Raw genomic sequence first — 6949 nt, forward strand, 5'->3', positions numbered from 1 at the left:
GCACCAACAACCTATGCTAAACAAGATAGGCACTTAAGGAAACTAGCAAGCACAAACTATATCACAAGACATGGAAATGTAGGAACAACTAAACAATTCAACTAGCACAAGATATATCAATATGAGCAAGTATGAATTGCGGTAAGTAAAGGGTGTGGGTAAGAGATAACCACAAGTGCGTCGGAGACGCGGATTTATCCCGAAGTTCACACTCATGAGAGTGCTAATCTCCGTTAGAGCGGTGCCGAAGCCAAAGCTCCGGGGCGTCACCAAGTGACTCACCATATTCTCCTTTTCGAGTCACCCCCAACGGATGAGCCTCGATTCACTCGGGGTTGGTCTTGAAGGCGAGCACCACACCTTTACAAACTTCTCCGGAGCACACCACAAGCAAGGAAGCTTCCGGAGGAACTTGACCACCTAGGCCACTTCAACACCCTTCCCCGGAGCACACCACAAGAGGAAGCTTCCGGGGGAACCTTGGCCACATAGGCCTCTTCACAATCTTCACAATGAATATCACCAAACCGTCTAGGAGGCCGAAACCTCCAAGAGTAATAAACTCACGGACTCTCACTCGAACTAATCGATGTGGGGAGCTCAAACCAATGCAACAAATGCAATGCAATGCCAAGCAACAAATGCTCAACACACTCTCTCAATCTCACAAGATGCACTTTTGAAAGTAGGAGATTGAGGAGAGGGGATGCAATGGATATGATCAACAAATGGCACACAAATCCATCCACAAATCCCCCTTCACATAGAGGGGAGAAAGGGCTTTGGGAGAGGTGTAGAGAGGCTCAAAATGGTGTTTTGAAAGTGTAAAAACCAACCCCCAACCGGTGGGAGGAAAGGGCCCTTAAATAGCCAAACTCAGAAACTAGCCGTTGGGGCTCCAATGGGCATTTCCTGGGAACCCCGTGTGCACGGGGGTTTAGACCCCGTGCCCACGGGGTCCCGTGCGCATGGTACAAGCCCCGTGCACATGGGGCCCCGTGCCCACAGGGGTCAAATACCCCGTGCACACGGAGTCCCCAGGACAGCCAGCAGCAGCCCACTAAAACGTTGATAACTTTGGCATACGGACTTCGAATTCGATGATCTTGGGCTCGTTTTGAAGCTATGGAAAAGCCCAAGGTCCTCAGATAGAGAACCACCCAAGATCAACAAGAAAGAATGATGCAAGAAATGCAAAGGTTTGAGCTCTCTACATGCGACGTGATCAAGCTACTTGCCCGAGAGTCCCTCTTGATAGTACGGCTATCAAACCTATAATCCGGTCTCCCACCAAGCACTATGAGACCGGCAAAACTAGGAAAACCTAGCTAAGGTATACCTTTGCCTTGCACATTCAACTTGAGCTTGACGATGACTTTAATGCTTGCCTCAAGTTGGAATCCCTTTCTTGTCCACGACCACTTGGTGAAGATACTCGAATTGCTTCCTCATGATGCAATGAGGGAAGCCTTATCTCAAGCCCATCTTCACATGCACATTATCATGATGTGGACCGCAAGCTTCAAAGCATATAACCTCCGGCTTCTCATCTTGCACCTGGACTCCCCGAACTCGATGACCATCACCACTTGATGTCATCTCATCTTGCACTTGGACTCCTCGAATCCGATGACCATCACCACTTGATGTCATCCACACATAGGCTACACGAGATCTTTCCTTTTGATGGAAGCCTATGAGAAACACCTAACCCACATAGACATAACAAACATATAGCATGGGTTAGGTAACAAAGCACAATTCACAATTACTTACCATACCACTAGATCACTTGATCTCACGTGGTACATTGTTTGTGCTTTGTGAGTTGACCACTTAGATATACTCTTCGAGCTTCATCTTGGTCAACCAACATCTTTACTTCAAGCTCCATCTTGGTTTCTTGAAAGCCACAATGAACTCTTCATTTCACTTCATTGCTTCAAGACAATATCACCAAAGACTCTTTCATGACCATATCAAGTTCCATTATGAATATCATCTTGGTCACCACTTGCCCTTCTAAAAACTCCATTCCAAACTCTTGAGAGGCATAATGAATTCGTCACTCTAATTGCTTGCTTCAAGACTTGATCAACATGATCTTGTCTTGAGAGGCATAATGAATTCTCCACTCTAGTTGCTTGCTTCAAGGCTTGATCAACCGAAACCCAACACATGAGCTCACCATGATCTTGTCTTGAAACCATAACTCGAATTCTTCTCTTTGATTATTCTCTCAAGCCTTGATCCTCAGAAGACCAACTTGAAACCTCGCTGGATATGGAATCTCGAGAGCCAACACCTAGGCCCCGTGAGCACGGGGTATCCAGAGAGTTGACACTCGACCCCGTGCGCACGATATAAGCCCGTGTGCATGGGGTATCCAGAGAGGGATACCATGAGGACTTCTTCGGATGCTTTGATGGCAATCTTCACATAACAACCCAAAGAACTTCAAGCATCACTATGGAACATATCTTCATATAAGATCCAATGCACTTGATGCTCCATAGGAATTGTCATTTAATACCAAAGCTTAGAGCAAATATAACTTCATCTATATGGACTTCATCCTTGATTCCATCCAATATCCTTGAGGCATTAACTTCATATATATGGACTTCATCCTTGATTCCATCCAATATCCTTGAGGCACCATCTATGGACAAAACCTTCAAATATATCTCACTGAAAACATTAGTCCATAGAGATTGTCATTCAATTACCAAAACCACACTTAGGGGCTACATGCCTTTCAATCTCCCCCATTTTGGTAATTGATGACAATCTCAACAAGAGGGTTTATATAATGAATTTAAAACAAGTATGCAATCTATCCGAGAATAAATTGAATACTTGAGGTGGTTTTGATAGCCTCAAATATCACAAAGATAGTTGATGTTATCAAAACCGGTTGTACTAGCATCGAAATACTACACAAGAATTTGATGCTAGTAGAACCACACTATATAGAGCAAACTCCCCCACAATATATGCATGGAAGAACTTGGTGGAGTTTCCTCTATATACACATCCATGCAACAACCACAACAAATGTAGATATGTAGAACCACACTATATAGAGCAAACTCCCCCACAATATATGCATGGAAGAACTTGGCGGAGTTTCCTCTATATACACATCCATGCAACAACCACAACAAATGTAGATATGCATGAACCAACCTACTTCACCTAAACCCTCTAAACTTCTCCCCCATTGGCAGCAAGTGCCAAAATGGAGAAAAAAATCTAGAAGACCAATATAGTATGAGTTCCTCCTTAATTTGTGCATTTCTCATATTGTGAGTGGAATCAAATGCACATATCCAGTTACGAACAAATGAAGAAATTCACACTATATTGAGGATCCATAAAATGCACCAAAAAGATATTATGATATGAGCATAGGAGTGTTCTAAAGAACATAGAGAAGCTCCCCATGATTTGTGCATTATTTAGTTTTGTACTTGGATACAACGTGCACAAAATAGGATCATCACTTGACTAAGCAAGGGTCCAAAATATATCCAACAACTCATGAGTGCAATGATTTATGCAATACATACAAGCACTCACTACTCAACCTCGTACCAGATCCACCAAAGAATAAAAAGAGACAATTCCAAGGACCGGCAAGGAAACGAAAGGATATCAAAGAGGGATACGCACTTTCTCATGTGTATAAGTTTCTTACGTGGCCAATAATCATCAAGATGAGCATCCACAAAGAAACTTGCACACACAAAAAGATACAAAAGATAAGAACATGATATCCAAGAATGAATCCATTATTTATACAAACTTGATCTTAGCGAAGGGCTTTGTCACATGGCACATGGCACAAGGCACATGGCGCAAACTGATCTCATTTGCATAAAAATGAATTACTAAGCATGAGAGCAAATACCACAACCAAAAAGATTGTTTCTTGCAATTTTATCAATATTGCACATAAGAGCACTTTTGAGGAATTGGTATGCAATAAATTGCTTAATTGGCATATTTGGGATAAGTGAGCCATGAGCATGGTTTTATAGATCCCCATGATATGCTTCTTCTCAAAAGTCTCATAGATGCAATAAGGAGGTTTAAGCTGTTGCAAGAAACACAAACTCAACAAGTACTAAACATGCCATGATGCAACATACACAATGTTGACTCTAATTTAAACAAACGCATGAAGTAAGTACTTGTTACCGAGAGAGCATTGGTTCAAGGGGCCCTCGATCTAGCCCATGAACATGAGGGACTTGATCTTGTTCTTGGATAGGTAAATGATCTCCCATAGCATCTTGTTCTTGTGTTGGGGGTGATGACTTCCCTTGTGGTGGATCCACAAGAGGGGCTCTTACTCCTTCTTCTTCTACATGGACAAAGGGTGTTTCTTGTGGAAGAATATGACCAATCCCTATTGTACTTGTAGCTTGGGAAGGAGCCTCATCACCTACAACACTTGAAACAAATTGCTCCGCATGGAAGCTGTTATTCTCATCACACTCCACATTCACCATTTCCTCAATACATCCCGTGGATTTATTGAGAATACAGTAAGTGTGGGAGTTTGATGCATATCCAACAAAAAGACCCAAATTATGTTAACCGGGTTGAATTGATGAGAATGAAACACTTACAGCCGAATCGGGTTTTCATTTATCTTCTCCCTCAAATCAAAGAATCAACCAAGCTTGGCTCTAATAATTTTCCATGGTGTCTCCACCTTCCTTGTGAATAAGCCAAGCATCCAATGCTTCTCCACAGTACCTAAAGCACATTAAGGTACAATTTGGTCCCCAAACATATTGGGTCCGAAGTAGTTAGGACAACCACAATATATAGGGCAAACTCCACATTAAATATGTGCAAAAGGATATGAACTTGAAGTTCATGCACACTTTTAACCATTAATGATTTTATGGAGTTTACCCTACATAGAGGATCAAGTAGCAAGCAAGGCATGAAGAAGAATATAAATAAATATGCATGCTCATGCCTACCAAGATCCAGAGAGATACGATTTGGAAAAAAGAACACTTAACCGAAGAATACTCCGATAGTATCACAAAGTATTCAAGTTGTCCAAATTATATCAAAGTGACGAATCCACACAGGACCGCACACAAAGTACAACATATGAACTAAGCAAAAACCAAAGAGCATATAGGATATACAATACACACATGCTCAAAGGCTTATCTTACTCAAGTAGATAAAAGATAGCACAAGCAGTGAGATAAGGCAAGTTGAAGCACAAGCCGAGAAGAAGATGATCATAAGGTTCTACCACATGAGGAAATACCAATTGTAAGAGAATACAAATGGTATTTGGAATTAACACTCGGGGGTAGATTATGAAGATGCACAGGATCATCAACAACTCCAAAGCAAAGAAAGATAAATAAAGCGTACTTAGCCGGGTGGACATTCCGGCCCATAGGACCCCGTGCGCACGGGCTAGGTCAGCCCCGTGCGCACGGTGTGTCCAGAGAAAAAACACCACCCCGTGCGCACGGGGGTCTAGGACCCCGTGTGCACGGGGTGTCCAGTGATTTTCACCCACCCCGTGCGCACGGGGGTCCAGGACCCCGTGCGCACGGGGTGTCCAGTAAGTTTCGTGGTACCCCGTGCGCATGGGGGTCAGAGACCCCGTGCACACGGGGTGTCCAGAAACTTACTGAAGAACCTCACAGGACACCGCGACGAAGCACGCAACAAAGGTAAATAACAACCAACAAGAGATAATTAGTGGATACTCTGAGAATTTGAATTTCAAATGAGCTTGACATACCACATAGTGACTAGATAAGATTGAATATCAATACTATGTGGCATTTCTCATATTCACATTTTGGGTTTGTGATGTGCACACAACAAAACACTCCCCCATAATGTGATGATCCACCAATATCTTGCAAGAGCCAATCATGATACAATACAGGCTCAAAACAGCAAACACCACTATATAATGTGCAATGCAACCTACACATGCTAGATAACACAAATCAAGCATACTAAGAAACACAACATATAGATGCACATGCTAGATACAAAACCTAAGCATGCAAGGGGCGAGCAACTTTCAATGTAAGCAATATAAATACAAGTTACCGCAAAGAGGAACATTGGATAGATAATATGAAGATAATCCACATGACTTGGCTCGAACAAATAAATGGTGGATATCCTTTTGTTTATGAACTATCCAAATCTCCAATGTCCTCCACACACCTATTGATCAATTTTGAGCTTGATGGTACCCAACCAAGTTGGGTCCTAAGAAGTTAGTCACAATAGGCTTGGCAACCCAAATGGCCTTTTCCATTTCCAAGCCACTTTGGGCGCCAACAAACTTGGCAAACAAATTGCCAACAACATCCTTCCTAAGCGAATAATGATCATTGACTAGAGGAGGCTTAGGGATGTTATCGTTGGGACAAGATGAGGATATGTGTCCCTTCTCACGACAATTATAGCAACATGTGCTCCCCCTTCTCTTCTTCTTTATTTTCTCAACTTGGGGAGCATTATCTTGGTTCATCATTGGTAGTGGCCTTTCTTCAAGTTGAGGTTGACCTTGAGATTGAACTTGAGGCCGCTTCCCTTGTTGCTTCACATTTGAAGCCTTCTTCTTCAATGGACAATATCTCACATGGTGTCCAACATTCTTGCACTTGAAGCATGTAATGTTGGCATCATTCTTGACTTGGTCTTGTCCCTTCTTCTTTTTCTTGGACTTCTTGTTGTTGGAGATGAAACCAAGTCCACCCTTGTCATGAGGGGATTTTTGAACACTCAAGATAGTGTTGAGAGTGGAATTTCCTTCATAACACATTTCCAAGTCTTTCTTCAAATTAGTGACTTGGGCCTTGAGCTCTTTGTTTTCCTCTACAAGGTTAGTATCAACAAAAGTACTAGAGGAAGTAGAAACTTCATTGTTAGAGCAACA

Source organism: Aegilops tauschii, chromosome 7 (genome assembly GCF_002575655.3).
Source record: "Aegilops tauschii subsp. strangulata cultivar AL8/78 chromosome 7, Aet v6.0, whole genome shotgun sequence".
In the NCBI taxonomy this organism is placed as follows: domain Eukaryota; kingdom Viridiplantae; phylum Streptophyta; class Magnoliopsida; order Poales; family Poaceae; genus Aegilops; species Aegilops tauschii.